The sequence below is a fragment of the Rousettus aegyptiacus genome, unplaced genomic scaffold, assembly GCF_014176215.1.
Source record: "Rousettus aegyptiacus isolate mRouAeg1 unplaced genomic scaffold, mRouAeg1.p scaffold_m13_p_2, whole genome shotgun sequence".
Lineage (NCBI taxonomy): Eukaryota > Metazoa > Chordata > Mammalia > Chiroptera > Pteropodidae > Rousettus > Rousettus aegyptiacus.
This window is the reverse complement of record NW_023416295.1, coordinates 142,731,340-142,753,226: the sequence shown is the minus strand read 5'-3', so window position 1 is coordinate 142,753,226 and position 21,887 is coordinate 142,731,340. Positions and strand designations below refer to the sequence as shown.

The 21,887-nt window shown below is 36.4% G+C and overlaps 1 protein-coding gene across 10 annotated transcripts in view; it reads left to right on the top strand.

The window, feature by feature from the left end:
• Positions 1–21,887, top strand: part of PPFIBP1 (PPFIA binding protein 1) — a 144,685-nt gene that overhangs the window by 35,151 nt on the left and 87,647 nt on the right. For 9 of the 10 annotated variants that reach the window (XM_036236768.1, XM_036236765.1, XM_036236766.1 and 6 more), the window contains exon 3: positions 10,990–11,085. The exons of the other annotated variant lie outside the window; for it this stretch is intronic. The gene's annotated coding sequence lies outside the window, so the exon portion shown is untranslated. The remainder of the gene's footprint in view (positions 1–10,989; positions 11,086–21,887) is intronic. 10 annotated transcript variants of the gene reach the window in all.

Sequence of the window (21,887 nt, the reverse complement as noted above, 5' to 3'; positions counted from 1 at the left end):
TTTTTCCCCAGACATTTAGGTTCAAAACTTTGGAGCCATATTTGAGTTCTTCTTAACCTCTTCTCTCATTTCAGTCACCAAGTCGTATTTTCTCTATCCAAAATATAGCTGTTATTTGTATGTCCTTATCTTCTTGACTTTGACTTCTGAATTAGGATACAGGTGGTCTCCTCCCACCTCCGTGCATCCATATTAATTTATGTAAAACACAACTCTGACCATACTGCTTACTGGTTCAGAAAACCTCAAAACCTCTCAAGTACTTACTAATCTAGTCCAGCCTTACCGCTACTCATGAAGGGCTTTTAGGATATAACTACCTCTCATTGTCCCTTTACACATCCTGTGCTCCATCCAGCCAGAACTATTGCTGTTCCCTGAACACCCCCTATACTTCAGCCCTCATCTCCCTGTTTTCTCTGTCTGAAATTCTTTCTCCTTTCTTCTTCCAACTCTTCCTTTGATCTATTGAAATAGTGTACAATGTTCTTGCTGTCATTGTACCCATCACCTTATTTAAATAGCCTCTATAATTACCCTTTAAGTTATTTTTCCCACTTGATTTTTTTTTCTAGCACTTTATTTGCCTGCCTCATGTTATATTACATTATATTATGGATCATTACTATACCTTCTCTTCTAAAGGACTATAGACCTTTTTTTTCCTCCAGAGATTGTGCCTTATTATTAATTTTCACCCCCTACAGCATAATAGCCTAGTGGTAGGTAATGAATACGTATTTTAAATGAGAACTTTCAGGTTGTTAATAATTAAAACATAAGACTGTTGAATCCCCCCCACCCCCCGCCAACTCCCTCCAAACCCCAGCAAATTATAATTTATGAAATTTCTAGTACTAAATACCATGCTTGGCACATGCCAGGCTTTGAGTCGAAGGGAATAAAATATCTGTCTCTCATTCGAATGCTTACTAAACATCCAAGAAGATTAGTTCTGTGAACTGTGCAAGGACGGCTGATTCTGCCTGCTGTTTGCAAAATTTGGAAGGTATATTATCAAACAGCAGGGGTAGTTTTTGTTCAGAAATACCATTTTAGATGAGAATTGGCAATGCAAATAAGGCAAAAGCCTTTAGGGTAAAACTCAATTTACAGTAGTCGCTTAGTGGGGAATGAAAAGAGGTGGGACCCCAAAATTGAGCTTTAATTTTGAAGAGATTTCTACTTTAATTAAAGATAATGTTAAAAAAAAAGGGTAATAATGACATCCTTTTTTTCTTCTTTTTTTTGAGAACAAAGCCCTTTTTCTGCATTATCACCGAATTTTCACATGGTAGGTGTGAAATATATTAATTCCAGTTTATGAATAAGGACTCTGAAGAGAGGTTGAGTAAGCTTGTTGAAGGCTCACGTAGCTGGAGAGTGGTAGACCTTGGATTCAACCCATACTGCTTGCTCTAGAGCACACCCTGCCCTTTCTATAATGTCGGAGGGAGTGGGAAGGGAAGGGAAGGATGGTCTGGAAGATATGTTTTCTATCCCTGTTCCTTAGATCCAAATACTGCTTTAAAAGCTGTTGTTCTTGCCCCAAATAAAGTGGCATTCTTGAAAATTGTCTCTCAAGTTTCTTTTCTACATTACTTAATGTCAGCCGAATAGAAAAGTGCGCTACTTTGTTCACTGTATCGTGGGATGTCTGTCTGTCTGTCTGTCTGTCTGTCTATCTATCTATCTATCTACCTACCTACCTACCTACCTACCTACCTATCTACAAAGGGCAGGAAAAGAATCAACCAACCTGAGTTTTGAAGGTGAGCCGATACCTGTTAAAGTGTATCTGGGAATGCAGTCAGACTGGGGGATACTCTATAGGACCAGCAACCCAGTTTCTTCAATACATAACTTGTTAGGAGAAAGAAAAGAGATAAAGGATGGATTCTACAGCTTAAAAATTCTTAACAGACCTATCAACTGACCACAGTACTATGAGGTCCTTATGCAAACAAACAAACAAAATGGGAGATGTGATTATTGGCCGGAAATGTGATAGTATTCAAATAGAAATTACTCTTCCTAGCAATAGGAATTATTACTAATTTGGGGGAGTATGATAATAGTCCTACAGTTACCTTTTAGAGAGATTTACTGAAATACTCATGGAAAAATGATATGATTTCTGGGTCTTGCTTCAAGATAATATAGGGATAAGTGGGTGGGAAAGAGCGTAGATGGAACAAGTTTGGCCATGAGTAGTGGTGAATGTTGAAATTGGTGATGGATGCATGTCACTCATTGGATTAATCCATTTATGTTTGTATATCTTTGCAATTTTGCATAGTGAAGAATTTTTTTGGAAAAAAGTTGGTAAATTCAGTTTATGGTACCATTTTTAAATCTGAGAGGGTTCTTTAGCTTCCATGAAATTTGATCCTGGCCTAATATGTAGACCGAGTAGATGGGGCCAGGACACTGATTCAAACCCAAGATAAAGTTTATATCTCTTTTTTATGGTGGAGAAATTCAGATTAAAAAAAAAAATTTAAGACATTGAAAAAATAGTAAAATTTGCCTTTAATCTAGCTTTTATTTCCTCTTAAGAGAGGTACTGAAAGGTAGTTGCTTCAAAAAGCCAAAACTCACCTTTATATCATGCAGGAGGAGAGTTGTTAGGATCTGATGGGAAAGAGGAATCATCAGTTACCCTTTGTCAGGCAGTCAAGCAAATGTAGCAAGAGTAGTATCAGAAGTTATTTTTTTCATGTTTTCTCAGTCATAAGTTTTGCTCTTAATCTCAGCACTATATGTGTGTGTGTGTGTGTGTGTGTGTGTGTGTGTATGTATGTATATATAAATTATATATTTTAAATAGTTGACTATTTAAAAAATCAAGATTTATAGGGAAAATGTTCTTTTCCTAATAGTGATTTGATACACTAAGTTGTTCATGGACAGCTTAATCCTAACTTAACTATGCCTGTTCACACATTTCTTTAGACTATAAGGCTGCCGGTACTATGCCTTTCTTTACCATATTCATTTCTTTCAACTTCCTAATGTCTAAGGATGGGATGAAGTGTGGAAGCGGAGGCCCCTCCTTTGCTTTAGAAGTAGATGTGATGCCCGGACGTTCTCTCATCACCGATGGCGTCAGAGGTGTGGTTGGTCATTTAGCTTTGCAGCCTTTTCCTTGCCAGTGGTCACCATGTCACAGTTCCTCAGCCTTCTTGTTCCACCCTCTCCTGGGTCTCTCCCATCCCCCAGGCCCATCCTTCCTTCCTAAAATTCTTTAATGGCATTGTCACCTTAACCCATTCTTTGTGCTGGTGCCCTTCTGTCTTTAGATATTCTCCCCCAGTGCACTTGTCAAAATCCATCTTGTCAATGACTACTTAGAAACTGATGAAGCTCAACTACGAATGAGCCCTGAGCTTCCCAGACCTGTTTTTCCAACTACATGGTTTGGATTTACCCTGTGGTTCCACAGTCACTGCAATCTCAATGTGATCATAAATTTTGGGATAAATTAATTTTATCCCCCCCCCCAATTTGTTTTATATTCTCTTCTGAATTGTCTGGCACTGTAAGTCAGAAACTATAGAGTCGTAGAGTCATCACTGACTTATGCTCCTTTATGCCTTGGTAAATCTCCTAAAGCTTTCCTTAGTCTTCTCTCCATTCTCACTGCTAGTTCAGGTCTTCAGAAATCATAATTGTATCCCCTGCTTTCAAAACCATCTTCTGATGTTGTCCCCAGAATGATCTTTTTGAAATGCAGATTTGGTTATGTTTTTCTTCTGTAATGGTCTCTAAAACTTTCTATTAGGGTGGTGCTGTCATTAAATTTGTGAGCATCTCTTTTGGCTATGTTTACTATTTATAAATAGTATACACATTAGCACTAATATTGTAAATACACCAAAGTAGGAATTAAAAGGACATAGTAAGTGTTTTATGTAGTTGAAATAATTTCATATTTATTAATGGCACAAAAATAATTAACAGTCTTCGTTTTAAAATTTTTGGCTTCCTCCCCCAATCAATAATCATTTTAGTAGGAATAATGAAATGTGATTTCATATGCTTCTTTACTTTAAAATTTTATTCCCACTTTGTGGTACAGTAATTTAAAGATGTTTCTAAGTTCAATTTATTTATATCCTATTCTAGATTAAATAGGTCTATAAAACTCCAAGGTCTTGTGTTGGTTGGCAGGGTTTCTATCAAGAGATAGCTGGGTAAGACCTATTTTAGGCAGAAAACTCTCAGCTTTGGATATAACTCTTGGGCACGTCTGTATTATAAGATGGTTTTGTATTGTATTGTTAAAAGTCTATATATATAGTATTCAATTCTTTATAATTCAGTAGCTTAAGTCAGGAAACAAGTTTGTGAGCCCACCAATCCACTTCTTTCTAAAACATACATGATGCAGAGTTCATGTTCTTATGGTACTTTCTGGGTCAGCAATGTGATAAGAGTTCATAAGGGGCCAACACACTTTCCACAGCCGTGATGACCTTACGAGTATGCTGGTTCTCAGAGTCCTACTGGCACGATAAAGTGTTTTATACTAGTAGGCTGAAGTCATTGTTTCGATTCAAACAATTTCTCCACAAATTTCACATTAGTTCAGAATGCTCTTTCAGAATACTTGTGAGAGTGAAATGGTTTGACTTCATATTTTTGGGGGGGTGATATTTGCAATAACATATCAGTTAATGATGTTGGTGGAAAGACTTGATTCTATAGGATTTCTTGGGTATACGGCTAGAATTTTCAAGGTAGTGTCCTTGCTTCTTTTTAATAGGCATAGAACGTATTTCAGAATATTTATAGAAATTTTTCCTCTGAGGACATGACTGACTATAGTCCGCAATCTCTGATTTCTGCCAAACTAACCTTATGCTTCAAGAAGTGTGCAAATAATGGGAAAGTCTACTCTAAAGTTCTTGCCCCAAATTTAATTGAAATCCACTGTTTAACTATATGTTAGGTTAAATTTTATGTTATAGTCCATAATATTTTACATAAAGTTTTAATACATTGTTGTATAAGATCTTCACTGTAGTTCATGATATTTGTCATGAAAAATAAAGTATAAAGTATTTGCCAGAAAGAAAAATTGGTGTGCCGGAAGCTGAGCCATGTTCCTTCTCGAACTCCCACCCTAACATACTGCCCCACATCATGTGCAACTGTGCATATATTTATTTTTATATAAAATTTCATGGCAGACTTTAATGATTTCAATCAACTCAGTCAAAACTTTCAGAAAATAGCTTTCGAATTCCAATCTTGCTTAGAATCTTTGAAATAAAATCTTTTTGTGGGAAATAAAAAGTAAATTTGCCAGTATTGGCAACGAAAGCTATGCATGAAAACTTTAGAATTAAAAAAAAAAAAAAAGGCAAGCTATTACTAAATGCTACAAATAGGATTGAGAAGTAACATGTTAAAAACACGTAGGCCTTATTTGATGTAATGTGTCAGTAGACATTGCAAATACTAAAATTTTGCAACTTCGAGGGAAATTTGACTATTGAATTTGATTTAGGCGTGAAAAACAGAACATCAGGTATTACCAGGTTTTTCATTAAGCTAGTATTTACAGCATGGTGCTTGGTATTATGGGAACACAGAAAAAACTGTACATTCAACCTATTAAAAGCATAAGGGATAAATTCCAAGCCCTTTGTCCAGCCTCAGATTCTCAGATATACTGTAACATGTAATCTCTTCAACTTGTTAACACCTACTTTTTGACTAAGAGCCATCACTTTCTTGTACTGCTTAACTTGATCGTTCCTTCTATCACTAGCCCTAGCCGTTAGCTTTTTTCTGACCATACCACAAGGAAATAAGTTTTAAGTCTGTTCATGTAAGTTACTGGATAGGCAAAAAACAAAGCCATATTGGAATACAGATGTTTATGGTGGGCTGGGCATCATGTAACTAGCTAAACAACTCAACCTTGTCATTTAAATTTGCTTCTTAGCTAAACTTGCACTATTTATCATTGACCTTGAACCTAAAATTCGAAAATGCCAAGGGTTTATTTGAAAGAATCTATTCTTTGATAACAAAGACTTATTGAGGGGAGTACAAAACATACTTCCGGCATATTCAGAAAGTGAAACCTAATATGTGATTAAATGCCCAAATGAATGAATGGGTCAAAAAACTAAATACTGTTGGCAATAAGAGAAGGGAAAGACTATGTAAAGATATAATATGAAAGGCTTTATTATTTGAATAACACATGAGAACTGGCCACAAATATGATTTTGAGCATGGTTATTTGATTGAGACTCCAACAATCCCTATTTCCAGTCATAGAGAAGCAGGATTTTGGACCTAGGTCTAATCTAGCTCTGAGGTTTGTAATGTAAACTATCTGGATACCCCACAACTCTATAAACTGAAGCACTCTATCAGTTTCCTCCTTCCTTCAAGGTACAACTCAGTGATGGCCTTTCTTTAATGTCATTTTAGATCTCCTAATAAGAACTTTTAACCTTTAATAATCGGCTTTAGTCTTTTGTGTATGAATTCTCACATTAGATTGTGAAGATCCAGCCCTCACAGGAAATACAAATGATGTCCTGCTTTATTTAGTACAGAGATGGGGCTGCAACTGGATGTGATGTTGGTAGGAGAAAATAGGGGAGTACAGAATGAGTACGACCTCAGAAGCGGGTATAGAGATGATGTGTGGAAGAAAAAACAGGCCATTCTGGTTACATAAATGACCAAAAACAGAAAAAAGTAAGATTAGAAAAGTAGATAAGGGGTAAGATGAGGAGCGTCTTCAATGTCAAACTCAAGGATTTGGACTTCACTCTGCAGACTAGTCTTATTAAAAAGTTAGTTGAGACTGTCTCTCTCCAAATGTGAAATTGGTGATGAGTAATTTAGCAGTATATTTTCCCTTATTTTATTTGGAGCATATAAACCTATCATTCAGTACAAAACAGCACTGGGTCACCTTTAGGTGACAGAGTTCCTCCAAACATCTGGAGAACTTTAGGAAGTGGTGGGGATGATTCAGCCAGGGGCCACCTTCCTGAACCATGTGACTGTCGATATCTGGATAGAGCTCTTCTTGCCAAGCTATTAACAGCCTTCCCTAACTTTTGTTGGTGTTTGTTCAGCCTTTTCCCAGATGGAAACTAGGCAGAGGATAAAACGATATCGGGTAAAATTTGGAAGATTTAGAGTGTCTCTGGTATCCTGAAGGCTTTCTGAAGGGCGCAGACTGCCCTTATTTACCAAGGAAAGATAGACATTGGTTAGTTTAACTCTTTGATTACTCATGGTTAAAAGAAAAAAAAAACCCTCAAGAAGTCAAGAAGTATTATGGGTTTTTATAGTCCCAATACTCTAAGGTTAGTTCTAATCTTAGAATCAGAAGGATCTTAAAAGTCTTTGAAAGTAAAACAAAAACAAAAACAAAAACAAGACAGTCTATGTAAGTCCATTTGTATTGTTTTGAGTATCTTATTCTAAATCATACAGAGGTGTACTCTACTTTCTTTATCTAACATTTCTAAGTAACAGACCTTTTGAGATTTCTGTTTATTATCTGTAGCTTTTATAAAAAAAAATATCAGTTTAATGCAGAGATTAATACCAACTCTGGACCCTGGTTGGCAGAGTTCTGATCCTTATTTTTTGACTTAACAGCAGTGTGACCTTGGATAAGTTAATCCCTCTGCCTCAGTTTCTTCATCTATAAAATGGGGATAATCATTTACTTTCTTCGCAGGGTGTTTGCCAGAATTAAATGAATGAATTCGTTGTTTATTTACTAATAGTAAAGCCCTTAGAATAGTGCCTGGTACATGAGTTCCCAATAAATATTATCTATTATTGTATTATAAATGAGAAAATTAAAGTAGCTAAAGGTTAAATGACTTAGGTAGTTATCCCTTTTGTAGGATGAATAAACCAGGATTAGTGTTTCTTATTTCAAGATTTAGTTCACTGAGGTAACTGATTCTTAGACCAGAGGTCAGCAAACCTTTTCTTAAAGGGTCAGATCGGATAATAAATATTTTATACTTTGCAGGTCTTATAGTCTCTGTTACAACAACTCAACTCTGTCATTGTGTCTTGCAAAAGTAGCCATAGAGAATATGTAAATGAATGGTCATGAGTGTGTTCCAATAAAACTTTACTTACAAAAACAAATGGCAGGCTGTATTTGCCCTGTGTACAGACTCCTTCCTGATTTAGATACTTAAGTCAGCTCTAAATAGAAACTTGGGATTTGATTTAGTTTTACAAAATGAAATATGGCATTATTATAATAAATAGTAACTTTTTAGTGATTATATCTAACATGTTACTCTCAATTATGATGGTCATTGTTTAGAATATCAAAGGGATTTAGAAAATAAGCAATAGTAATAAATGTGTTTTCTATCTCAAAGGGATATACAGAAGTCATTTATTTAATGGTCTGGAGGATTTTCTTGGAATTTGAAATCTGAGGTTTGGGCAGGATGTTAAGTGATTGTTTTATTAAGTGAACACAAATACAGACTTTTTTGTTTTGGTTTTTGTAATTTCTGTATAGGAAAAGTTTGTGAGTCAAATAAAAAAAACTACGTAATTATCTTTGTCATTACTCTATGAGTTCTGCTAGGAATGTTGTTCGCATGGGTTTGGATTTTTTTATATCTTATTTTTCAGTTTAATAATGTGTTCTTGTTTTGAAACTTGTCAACGAGCTTTTTGGTGAGTGACTGTATTTATATTTTACGTCTTTCTGAGGAAATGACTAAAGTCTCTTTCATTTGATCAAAATCGTAACAAAGGACATCTTTGATTTACTTAAATAAGGCTTATGGTGGAAACTCAAAAAAAATCTCATGGTTCATGTTTATAAATGTTTTTATGTATTCAGTCCTGGTTGGGCCAAATAATCAGACCTCTGTGCTAAAGGATGAATATATTCAATGCCTGCTAGTTAAAGAAATTCCTCTGGAACAAGTTCAGGCAGTATACTTTGTTATAATACTGTAAAAAAAATTGTTTTCTACTTTTACATGTCATTTTGAATTGGGTCTTATAGAACATAGATATATTTTTTTCTTTAAACTCTTCCACTGACTTTCTCTTTCCTCACTCCTGTCTAAGAGGTCTAGACATATGTGAAGTTATCTAAACCTTGCTCATGTAATTTCTGGCAAGGAGACTGATGAGGGAGGGGGCAGGGCCTGGGGAAGTGACTGACTCACAGAAACCACTGTGTATTGCTTCCTACTTGAGCCCCTATATCCTCATATCTGGAATATCCACAGGCTCTCTACCCTATTCTGGTCCCCTTATTGTTGGTTCTCATGGAGGTATAGGTGTCTTCTGTTGTTTGTTTCAGGGCAGGAGAGGAAGGCACTGGGTAGGAAAGAAGAGAGGGCCTGATTCCAGCCACTTGGACCCAGGTTGAAACTCACATTTTTCCATAAAGGCGCCGTTAGAGATGGTGGTTGGATTTTGATGTGATTACTCTTCTAGGTTAGCTGTGTTGTATAACTCATTGGGATTTCTGCACTAGCTTTTAATGTAATCATTTAGTTTTAGACTTTTTATAAGCAGCTCAAGGAACCTCTATCCAACTAAAGTTTGGATCAAAGTTTAAAACAGATAAAGGTGAAATTGCTCTGCCCCCTACCACACACCCACTCACTCCTGCCTCCATTCTCAAACACCTCTGGGTGAGGTTTCCTGGGCACTCACTTTGAAAACTGCTGATTAATATAACTACTTTTGGAGCACACACTGATCTTAAAATCAGGCTTGCCTAAGTATGCATCATTAATTGCTTAAAATTTATCTGCATTTGTGTATATGTGTGGGTCTTATATGAAGCTAGCTTTAGCAGAGGCTGAATGGACAGATGCATACCTTAGGCAAAAATTCCTTCAAGACAATCTCTGTCCCCCATTCTATCATAGGCAATGCATTTTATTTCAGTGATAAGCAACTGCCTCTTCTCAAGTTCTCTTTCTTTTCTTTTCTTTCCTTTCTTTCTTTCTTTTTTTCATGAAAATGTCCTCAGGAAGGATATACATCAAGTAGTTGTAACTTTGGCACTAAGCCTATGGTTTCCCTACTTGATTAAACATCTTGGATCACTGACTCCTCAGAGGGGCAGAGAGAAGGAAGCTGCTATACTCCTACTTCATAATTTTGCCTGGGACTGGCCCTTACTCACTTTCTCTCTATATATTTATATTTTAAAAACACATGTGAAGCATTTAACTTGGAGATACTTTGCTTTCTCATTTAGGTGGAGGTCGTTATTAGGTATTTGAAAAGTAAGCCCCTCAAAAGGAACTTTTACTATTCCTAAATATTCCTTCACTACTGAAAGATATTTTATTATAATGTGGGGATATACATGCATATATATATATATATATATATATATACACACACACACACTAATGGGATTATTTTTTCTAAGTATATATTATTTTAAAGGTATAAGAGAATCAATCAGAAACATAAGTCTAAAAAACAGTATATATGTTTCTACATATTGTCTACATACTGTTCTTGTTGTACAAGAAAACAGTAAATTTCTTCAATTTTTTTTAACCTTAACACCTGAATATTGTAAAGCTATGGTGCATTCATTTACTCAACACATATTCATAGAATAACTAACTTGTGTCAAGTACTTTGTGCTATAAAAGTTAATGATGGTTTCGGCAGAAATTCAGGCTTCAAGGACTATTTGAGGTTGTCTAGTAACTGAGGAAGTAAGGAAGAATGAGGAGGGAATGATGGATAGGGAGAAGGAAGGAAGGAGAAGTGGGAGGAAGAAACAGCAGAAGGATAAATGGAAGTTAGTTAAATCTATTGGTCCTTAACACATTTTCTTGTTTTTAATTACACGTGTGTGTTATCTAGTTTGCTGTTCTTTGCTTGCATAATTTACCATCTGTAAGTTGTATTTTTTTCTGGTGTACTATAATCCGAAATTAGTTTTAATTTATCTTTCCTATATTTGTTTCTTTTCAGAATTAAAGAACTTTATGGATTAGTTTGCTAATAAGTACGTGCAAGATTTGAAGAGCTCAAGAAAAAAATCAGTATTAACCCTGTTTTTTTTTTAATGTAAGTAAACTCCTCACCATTGTTCATATCTGACATCTTTAAAGCCTGCAATTACCTTTCTGTAATCTCAGTGTGTAAAGTTTTTCCCAGTAGTAAATTACTTGACTATGTCAGTCTGTTCATTAGGTCTATGAGAATTTATGACCCACCTCTCTCTTTAAAATTTTTTTTAATTCTAAAGGTAATATGACTAATATATTTCACTGTAGAATTTAGGCATGTTGTGACAGTCAATGAGCATATCTTTTCTTGGCACTAAGAAGGAAAAGCACTACCCTCTCTTCCAGTCCTTTATTCTTTATCCCATAGAGCACTTTAGTGTCCTGTCTAGGCCAGTGGGAATCTTTAGGTGACCCATTAATGACCCTATAGGCTTAGACAAATGAGGTATTTTCATAGAAGCTTATTTATTCCTTTGCTTCTTATTTTTCTTGCTCAGTAACAATAACAACAACAACAACAACAACAACAACAATTTATTAAGACTGTACTAAGTGACAAACACTTGAAAAAATCAATTCAATATTTATTCAGTGATTACTTTTTCTGAGTGTTTGGCATGTCCAACATACGATTCTGACACTGTTACCTTATATTATCCTCCTGGCAATCTTGCAAAGCAGGAGTTAATATTTCAGGGATCTAGATGAGGATACTGAGATTCAGAGACAGGTAAGGAGCGCGCTGGTGGTCACACAGCTAGCAAGTGGCACACCTAGAGTGTGAACACAGCGCTGTCTGGTTTTCTGACTTGCCACATACTAAATAGTGTTTAAAGGTTTAACTGGTGCAGCCGTTGGCAGAAGACTGGGGTCTTCTGGGTTGTGTTCTTCACTAGAATGTGATCCTAATCCTTCTAAACTTTAGCTGTAGCCATGAGGAAGGAAGTTGGGGAAACATCCCCCCATGTTTGAGAGGTAGCTTTGTTACCTGGATGGGAAGTTATGAGATTGCATGTCCAGCCCCACCCCTTCCTTGGATTTCCTGTGTGTCCTTGAAACATTTAACCTCCATGGAAAACAATTACTCTTATGCCATCTAAAAAGAGCAGACCAGGTGTTCTCCAGGGTCTCTTTCAGTCAGCTTTTTATTGAATACCTTATACATAGAGGAAAGAGCTTAAGTCATAAGTTCATGGCTTGATGGAATAATTGTCACAAAGTAGACACACCTATGTAACAGCACTCGGATTAACAGAAAATTACCAGCACCCAAAAACCATCCTCTTCTAATGCTCCTAGGAATAACCAGTTTCCTGATTTCTGATGCTATTGATCAGTTGTACCTATTTTTAAAGTTTATGGAAATAGAATCATACAATATATATTCTTTTGTCTGGCCTATTTTACTTACTATGTTTGTGGAATTCAACTATGATATTGCACATAGTTTAATCTTTTCATTTTTCTTGCTATTATTTAATTGTTCATCTCTTTTATAGTTGCTGGGCATTTAGATAGTTTTCAGTTTGGATGTATTACAAATAGTGCTCCAATGAATATTTTTGTGCATGTTTTGGTGAGGATTGTATTTTGTTTGTTCATGGACCACTCAGTAATTTAGATTTTGCATCTCTTTGGAATGATGTTGAAGTCAACATCTTTGAAAGCAGACCAGTTGATTTGAGGTAGCCTCTTGGGTGTGCAGCCCCCTGGAAGCCCTTGCTGATGTGTATGTAATGTGGTAAGGCTTTCTCCCCTGCTGGAGAAGGGCTTTGGTTGGGCATAGAAAAGGACTGCAGAGAGGAAGAGAAAATAGATACAGAAGAGAGAGGTGTCTGAGTCTGGACTCCCCTAGAAAAGATTAGGTAGGATATCTCACCAGCCAGAGCAAGAGCCTGAAAAAGTGATGACCCAGGCGGTTATTAATATTCCAAACTTATAGGTCTACTGTGACCATTTAGTGCAATAGTGTCAGCAGTGTGCTATTGGGCACATTGGACTGGCACTATAAAAATAGCCATTTTTTTTATTATTCTTCTTGTTATTATTATATCACCAGTTTGACTCTGTATCTGATACTTTACATGAGTTTTTAGATCATTTGTTAAAAATATGAGAGAAGCTTAGTTTCTTTTTTAACGGTGAACAGTAACAAAAATATTTTTCAACTTGCCTCACCTTAATCTGAAACTCAGAGGAAAAATGAGGAAACAATTGTTCATGTGTCCTTGGCATGTCCCGCCCTAGAGTGAGTCACTGAAGACACTCTTGGTTGTTGGAACTGTTTTGCTCAGTTCAAGAAGAGGCCAGTGGAACTGAAATTCATGGGAAAGTTGGGTCATTGTGCATAAAGGAAATGGTAATTTCATATTTTAGTCTTAACTCTTGCCAGGTATTTTACAAAGACCTATCTTTATTTTTCATGGGGCTTTGGTGAGAGGCTATGTGGCTGATTCATTGCAGACCACAGCTATTATAGGGTGTACATTTCAGCTGATGGCGGTTGGTGACATCTTTCCACCTGTTAGTGAATTCTGGTCTAGCTATTGGGGCATATGGTGCAAATTAAGCTTGATTTTGCCCTGGGTGAGGTTTTGATCTAGCAAATGAATAATGTTGTGTTCTAAAAAGGAAACTTTGAGAGTGACTTGAGTCAAAGAGAACATTTGACGTAAGATTTTGAAATTCTAGTCCTGACTTCTCTCTCTACTAACTAGCTATAGAACTTCAGATATATTATTTATTAAGGACCTCAATTTCTTCATATTCAAAATCAGGAAGTTACTTTAGGTTTGGACTTTTAATGTAATACTTAGTTTTGCATGTATTTGTGTTTTTCTAAATGCTAGATTCTTTCTCAGGTTTTATCACAAGTCAGAATTTCTTGTGACAGCAGATTTTGGTACTTAATGGTAGTGGGGGAAGAAGTAGTTTCAAGATATGACCTAAGTTCGCTAAATCGTTAATGTCTACAGCAGGGAAAAAAAAAAACAAATGACCAATGACCAGACTGTTGTGACTGATACAGGGCTATGTAAGTATATATAGATTCATTTTCACGCTGACATTTACTTTAACCAGCTCTAATGCACTTGCTCTATTCATTAAAGAATTTGTATATTTTTGTACAAACTACATAAATAAATATGTAAGACATCGCATATAAATAAATGGCATAACTGGATTATGAAAGCTGTCTTTGGCCTTATATCATGTCTCTACTTAAATTCTCAGTTCCCGGATAGTTAAGAGTATCCCAAATAAAATTTGAGTTTGTTTTATCATTCCAGAAATGATAAAGTATTTATTACAAACCAGTATTTTAGAATCTGCATTGAAATTAAATATTGTTTTAAATAGTAATAAGAGTAAATACTAAATAGCGTTATCAATTAATTATTACTTTTTTTCAAGTTCTGACCTCTGTCCTCTTAAACCTAGAAGTATCTACATGAAGCTGATGCAGAAAGACATATAGGAAAAAAAGTAAACTAAAAACTTTGGAGTATTTGTACTTCTAGTCATTTAGATGTTATGGCAGCTGGCAAATAAAAGAGCTGTTATTTGTCTCAGAGTACAAGCAACACCCTAATTTCTCCAATGCGCTCATGGTTCTCGAAATCACATAATGGCGGCAAAAGCTGTCTGGTCATACCACTTCTGAGGCTGAGTGGATGCAGGTACAAGGATGAGGTGCGGCTTCATTGCTGTTTTCTCTTCTTTAGGCCAAGGAAGGCCATGCGATTGTGTAGGTCATTACGCACGCGTGCCTACGTATCACTCCACCTGGTTGTGTAGTGGTTTCTAAGCTGGCAATTCATAGCTGCTGAGATACTGTCATCCCCCAAAAAAGTGTCCACCACAGCTCTGGCCCTTTGTGCCCTTTTCTCAAAACCATTCTTGCAGCTTTTCTCACTTTAATTATTCTATAGGTTGACCTTTTCTATTCTTGAGTATCTTTTTGTGGACCAAACATTATTTTAGGCAATTCATACTACATAAATAAATATGTAAGACATCGCATATAAATAAATGGCATAACTGGATTATGAAAGCTGTTTAACATTCTGAAATTACTGTTTCGGGATGGAAATTTTACTTGGAATCATGTGTCACATATGTGGTTTGTCTTATGCTTCATTGGTTCATTATAACTTGAGACAATACCTAAACAAGTTTCTTTTCATCATGAAACATACACAAGATTTTCTTTTCCATTTTTTTTCTTGCTAGTAATCCCTCCTTCTCCTACCAAATATTTAGGATCACTTTTACAATTGAATGAAGATGTCATTAGGCTTTTAGAGCCATTTCTTCAAGAAGATGCCTCTTTTGAGTATGAAGGTTTGCATGGAGTTTGAGGGCTGCTGAAGCTACTTGCTCACCTTGCCAAACCCCATAGCAGTCTTAATCTCAGTTGCTTTGTTTTCTCCTCACCTCTTAGGAAATTGGCAGTTAGTGGCTTTGATTTTTTTTCTCCTTAATACGGATATGCAAGTGTGTGACTGTAGACAGACAGAAAGGAAATGTTTACACATGTAGCAGATAAATAACCAAATCTGTGTGTGTGTGTGTGTGTGTGTGTGTGTGTGTGTGTGTGTGTCCAGCTCTATAACTGGACAGGTGGTGTGTTTTTCTTACGCCGACATGCATTTATGCATTTAATTAGGAGGCTTTAGCATCTCTGACAGCACTTAATTGTGTAGTCTCATCATTTTTTTGAGGAGGATGAAGAGGGTTCAAAGGAATCTCACTTTGTGGATCTGTGGTTTAATATCAGGATATTTCTGGGAAACCAGGGTTCTGGAAACAATTTCAGTTACTAAGGTTCTCCACTGCTTCAGGAGTGAAGAAATGGGCTAAGGGATTTCAATAGTTTTTAAATCCATTATATAGCAGTAGCTCAGGGCTTTGTGCATCATAATTAAAGAAATGAGGTTGGGTCCCCAGGGTTTGTTGTCTTCCTTGCATATCATAATACTATCCTCTCCTTGTCAAATCACAGCCTAGAGCTGATTCAGCCAAGAGGAAACTTACATTAGGGGTGTGGCAATTTACAGCCATTGTAGCAGGAGTCATTTAGTCTTTAGGCAAAAAATAAATAAATAAATAAATAAATAAATAATAATAAATGCTATCTCTTTAGAAATTATGGTAGGTTTCAGAGCTTGAAATAGCCTTGACAGTTTCCTGTGACTATTTCCTTGAAATGAGGTGTAATCCTTTGTCAATGACTGACTCTTAAGTATAGTACAATAATTGTATGCCTTTATGTTTTAGTTTGCATTTGAGAACTCAAGTTGTCATTGTATCATCAGCTTTTCTTGTTCCTGTATTTGTTTTTAATTTTTTCCTTTACCTTCATGTTTGGCTTTAGATACATAGGCCATTTGATACTGTGATCTTAAGAGATTTTAGAAGAAAAGGTCATCAGCTGTCTTTCTGGGCTATTCTGGGCATTTTGTACTATATTTATTTTGCATCCAGCTTTTCTTGCCCTTGATTTCCAATTAGCTGTTCCTCCTCCTTGCCTTGGCCTCTCATCTTGCTTGGAAACTCTTCAATGGGTCTGTAATTGGATGACTGTTTTGTTGAACAAATAAACACAATCTCAGCCTTGAGAGGGAGCCGAGAAGACACAGGATAGAACTGTCTATTAATGTTTTTGGTTCTAATATGTGGAATTCCTGGAGCAGGGAAGCTGGCTCCCAATACACTGATGTCTAAAGGTGTTTCCTGCTTGAGGAGGTTAGCTTTTACAAAGGGAAGCATGTTTCCTGAGGCATTCTCAAAAGTTTTGGATAATTTGGTGAGATTTAAATTGTCTCATTAGAAATTAAAGCATGGATTATTTGCTCAGAGAAGTTGGCTTTTTGACTTCGGGATCTAAATTGGTCTTGCTTGAGGTCTGGCATATTATGCACCTTTCAGAGGCCTTGCAACCAAATTTGGCTTCCTTTGTTAATGAGGCAGTAGTTAAAACCAAATATCAAGCAGGAAATAAGTGGCACTCAAGGAATAGCAGAACTTCTAGCATCAGACCTCTCCCAGGAGACAGCAGCAACACCCCAAGACACCCATTTACATTGACCCACAATACCCCATGGCATGTTGACCTCTTTCCTCCCTTGGTTAATCAGCAGAGCAGCAAGCAGTTCTTTGTGAAACTGTATCTGAGTGATTCTAGATGGAAGGAAAATGCTGACTAGTCCCACTGAAGTGTTGCAGGATCTAGAAAGTGATTTCTGTTTTCCCACCTTGTGGCTTTTCTGAATCTTCTAAAGGTAGAGTGAAAAAAATTAAAATGTTATGGCTAGTTCATTGCAGTCTTTGCCTGATATAATACAGTCAATTCTTGTTGTTTATAGTGGATGCATTCTATAAAGTCTTGTTGAATACTGAATTAGTGAATATTGAACTGTTGCTCCTCAGAGAGGTATAGGCTTAGGTTCCTGTGAACCTCTATCACAACATTTTCTCAATTGATCAATACATAAACTTATTTCTTTTTAAAGGTACTTTATTTAATATTGTTGATTCATTAACATTGAACTCATGATCATAGCACTATGACCGATACCTGAACAAGGCTTACCTAACACGTGCATTTTCTCTGCAAGGCTCATCACAGCCTTTTAGGACTTCTGCTTTTGCATAAGTCGTGCCCTCTGCCAGTGTTGTCTTCTCCTTCTCCCAGGGCTTCCTTTCAGCTCTAGTCCAGATTATAGCCTCTGTGCTATGTCTGATGAGATGCCCGTCTCCCCCACAAGTATGAGCTCGTCAAGGGGAAGGGTCTGTTATTCTTACATTTGTTCACAGTCTCTAACATGTTAATGTTCAGTAAGTGTTTTCGAATCAGTGAGTGAATCTAAACATTATCTGAACGATTTAGAAATGTGAAGCCTTTAAAAAATCTTTTTAAATAAATTAAAGAATAGAATATCAGTCTCTGAGTACAGACAAGTGGAAAGATGTGGCCGTTCTTTTGTTAATTAGCTCTGTCTGTTGTACAAAACTGAGCTCTTCCACTCTATACTGTGCCACTTCCCCTGGCCTCCAATATAAACATCCAGGGACTAAGCTTAATTAAAATAGAAGCTAGTTAAACTTTATATGGGAGGAAATGATGCTCCTTTTCCAATGTTATCTATTTTAATTATTTCCTGCAGATTAACCATTTATTTTATCAAATATTTATCATAGAGCTTCTATGTATAAAAAACTGGGCCAGGAGCTTTGGAGCATAAAAGATAAGCATAAAACAAGGGGCTTTTGTCTCATAGGAGAGAAAGACATGGGATCTCATTTCTATAAAACAGGATAAAATGTGCGCTTACTATTGGTAGTATTATGGTTGCATAACGGAAAGCAAAATTATTTCCAGCCTGCTTGGTTCTATATCAGAGCTTGAATTTGATCTGAGCCTTGAAGAGTCATTTGGGGATCGGTAGGTAGTAGGACAAACTGAGGGAGTAACATGGTTAGGACAGTTAGTTCAAGGAGCGGAAATAGTATAAACAAAGGCACTGAGGCAGGAACATACAGGGAGCACCAGCAGGGGAGAAGTACTGCAAGGAGAGTGAGGGTCAAGGGGGGAGCATTGTAAAATAAGACTGGAAAAGTACATCATGATCCTATTCTAGAGATTTAATGGCAGTTTGCTCGGACTTAATTCTGTAGTCATTAGGAGCCATGGCAGATTTTTAAAACAAAGGAAGTGCATGATAGCAACTAGCAGCAGCTAAAATTTGTAAGCTGTGTTTCAAGCACTTTCACTAAATCCTCACCACAGCACTTTGAGGTTAGTACTATTAGTATAAATTTTATGAATGTTAATGAAAAGCCCAGAGAGGTTAAGTAACTTCCTCAGGATCCACAGGAAATCAGTGGTGGACCTTAAGAACTTGGGTTTCAAACCTAGCATTGAAAAGAGGATTTGAGGGAGACTCTGAACTTTCCGAATTGTTTGCAAAGTGTTTGGTATATATGAATGTGTGCATTTGTTGAAGAAAAATCTATAGCTTTAGTCATATAAGAGGTATGTACCAAAAAAGGTTAATAAAGACTAGTATCACCCTCTTTTGCTCTTGAAAGTCCTTCAGTACGTTGAGTGCATCAAGATTTTATGTTTATGATGCTTCTTAGGTTGGTAAACATAGAACAATCCAGCATATTCCTCAAGTAAAAGGAAATGTCAAAACAGCTTGCAGGAGTTAGTATTATAAGTGGCAAGCTGTTTCTGATTTGTGAGAAACAGCAAAACTGACCAAGAAGTTGATTTGAAGGTAAACATAAGCTACCTGGGCTTTGAAACTTGTTGACAATTTGAGGGCAGTCTAGCTGCCCTCTAGCTCTGGGCAAAAATTATTCTTTTAAATTTCAATAAGAGCTAACTTTTAAAGATTGAAATGTTTTTGGAAAATGCCTAGATGCTAGTTTGCTATCAACTGGACCAAGTTGTCCTTTTACAGTTAGAGGGACTTGTGGGATTAATATTTGTTAACCCATCAGACTGAAAATTCCTTGCAGCCGGTGGTGAATCCAAAGGCAAGTGTCAGGATGAGTGAATGACTGCAAATTAAAGAACTAGCAGCAGCTTATATCACTTGAGAAATTAAATTAATACCTGAGTTTTGTTTAGAGTAAAAATTTTCATGCTTTACAAATGTACATCTTTAAGATATTTCTGTTACACAAGTATAGCAAATATACTTTAATAGTAGAGATCTGGATTTCCTGCCTGCTGGAGTTTTTCTTAATATTTTTTTCCTCTCTACTTTCTCATTTTTCTCTATATTTTTCTTCCTGGATCATTTGAAAGTATCTCATGTACAGCCCATATTCAACTGTTGAAAAAAACCTTTTATTATAGTTTTGTAGATTTGATGAAGGATTCAGTCAAGTGTCATAAATAGCCATTGTTGTTTTTTCTCTTTAGTCTCATTTAGAAACTTTCTTATCTCCCTGCCTTTTTTGTTTTTTCTTACTTGGTATTTCATGACATTAACATGTTTGAAAAGTCTAGGACAGTTGTCTGGAAGTACGTCTTTCAGTCGGGGTTCATATGACTTGGCTTCCTAATGATTAGATTCAGGTTTAGATATTGATAGCAAGTATACACTGCTTCTCTTCAGAAGGTACATGATATGTTGTTGGTTAGGCTAAATTTAATCACTCAATTAAGTTGGTGTTCACTGGACCTTTACTATGTAAAGGTACCTAATCTCCTTGGTAACTGATAAGTAATCTGCAGGGTAATTCTTGGAGACCATATGCATATCTTGTTCTCCAACAATCAGTCATTCACCCAATGGTTTTAGCATTTATTTTTGATCTCTATATGAATCAGTTATTATGTTGGTGGTCGTGGTCGCTGTATCATGCTCACCGAATTTTTGAAGTCACTTTACTGGAGAAAAATTCTCCTTTTCACTCTCATCCCTGTTTGGGGGAAAAAAATCTAGGTCCCAAAAACAGATGGCAGAGGAGCTGATGAAAGTGAAACTCGAAAACAACTATCCAAACAAACACGTTAATATTTAATATATGTATTTTTTTAACTTTGTGAGTGGGTGTACAGGAAAGTTCCTAGAGAGATTTGGAGATTTACACTTACAATAAAACTTCGTTGATGCAGATAAAGAAAAAACAATTGCCACGCTTATTTCCTTCTGCACTAAAAGAATTCAATAATAATGAGATGAATTTTCATTCAATAGCCACAATCTGAAAAGATATTGATGTTTGCCCTTTCATTATTTAGTGCCTCAGAAGTTCTTTATAAGGGTATGTTAGATTGAAATCAAATGGGCATCAAAACCATGGAATGCTTTTGAAAGGTGGGATAGTAAAGAGAAATTGTTTAGTTGGGGCATTTCTTGATCTCAGCTTATAGTCCCTTTGGGAATTTATTTTAAGGCTTTTGTATCTACCCTGCTCTTGACTGGCTCCCTCAGTGACTCCATGTTATCTGATGAGGATCTTATTTCCCTTTTGAAAGCAGTGTTGTTCTCTTTGTTAGGGTATTAGGGGGTGGCAGGAAAAGGTCAACTTCAGACAATGTAATATAAAACCCACCCATCTATCTTGAAATTAGAGTACCCTTCATGCAATATAAGTTCTCCCACTTGCAATTCATAATGAAAAGATGTTTATTTTTGAAGGACTTAACTACCTGTCCTACCTAAACAAAACTGTTCTTAAATATTGGGCTAAGGATCTTATCAGGCACTCTCTGTGAATTCATTTCTAATTTGCTTAATTTTTTCCCCATTGTTTTGTAAGAGGATTTGGGGCAGTGTTTTTATGATAGGTAGACCTGGACCTGTGCATCCTCTGGAGCCATGACTTTTCACTTTTCCTTTAAGTCTGGAAAAATGATTCGCTCCAGTTTTGCTGGTATGATATGTTAACACACTTTTTGGCTCTGATCGGGATCCCTCTGAGTAAGAAATTAGCTTCTCATGGGGTGGCCTATAAAATTTACATTAGCCTATCCTGTGTTTGGAGAGAGCTGAGTACTCCCTCCTTTACTTGGTAAGTTCTCACACTGTATTTCTGGCTTATAGTACGGTGTTGTTATAGATTCTAGAATATGAATATTTAAGGCAATACCTTGCTGATTCAAGCAGCTAAGCTTTATGGGTTTCAAGGTTGAGCAATTCACTTGAATGATTTTGAGTCTTGAGACAGTGGGTCCCCAGGCTTATTGGTTAGATTCACATTTGCCTGGGAAGTGCAATGATTCAACAGGAGGCTTGCGGTTACAACAGAGCTAATGTTTTTCTGCGACCCCGGCCCCTCCCAGCAGTTCTCAGTCCTTTTGATGTGCAGCGGACCTCTAGCAGTCCCAATCCCATG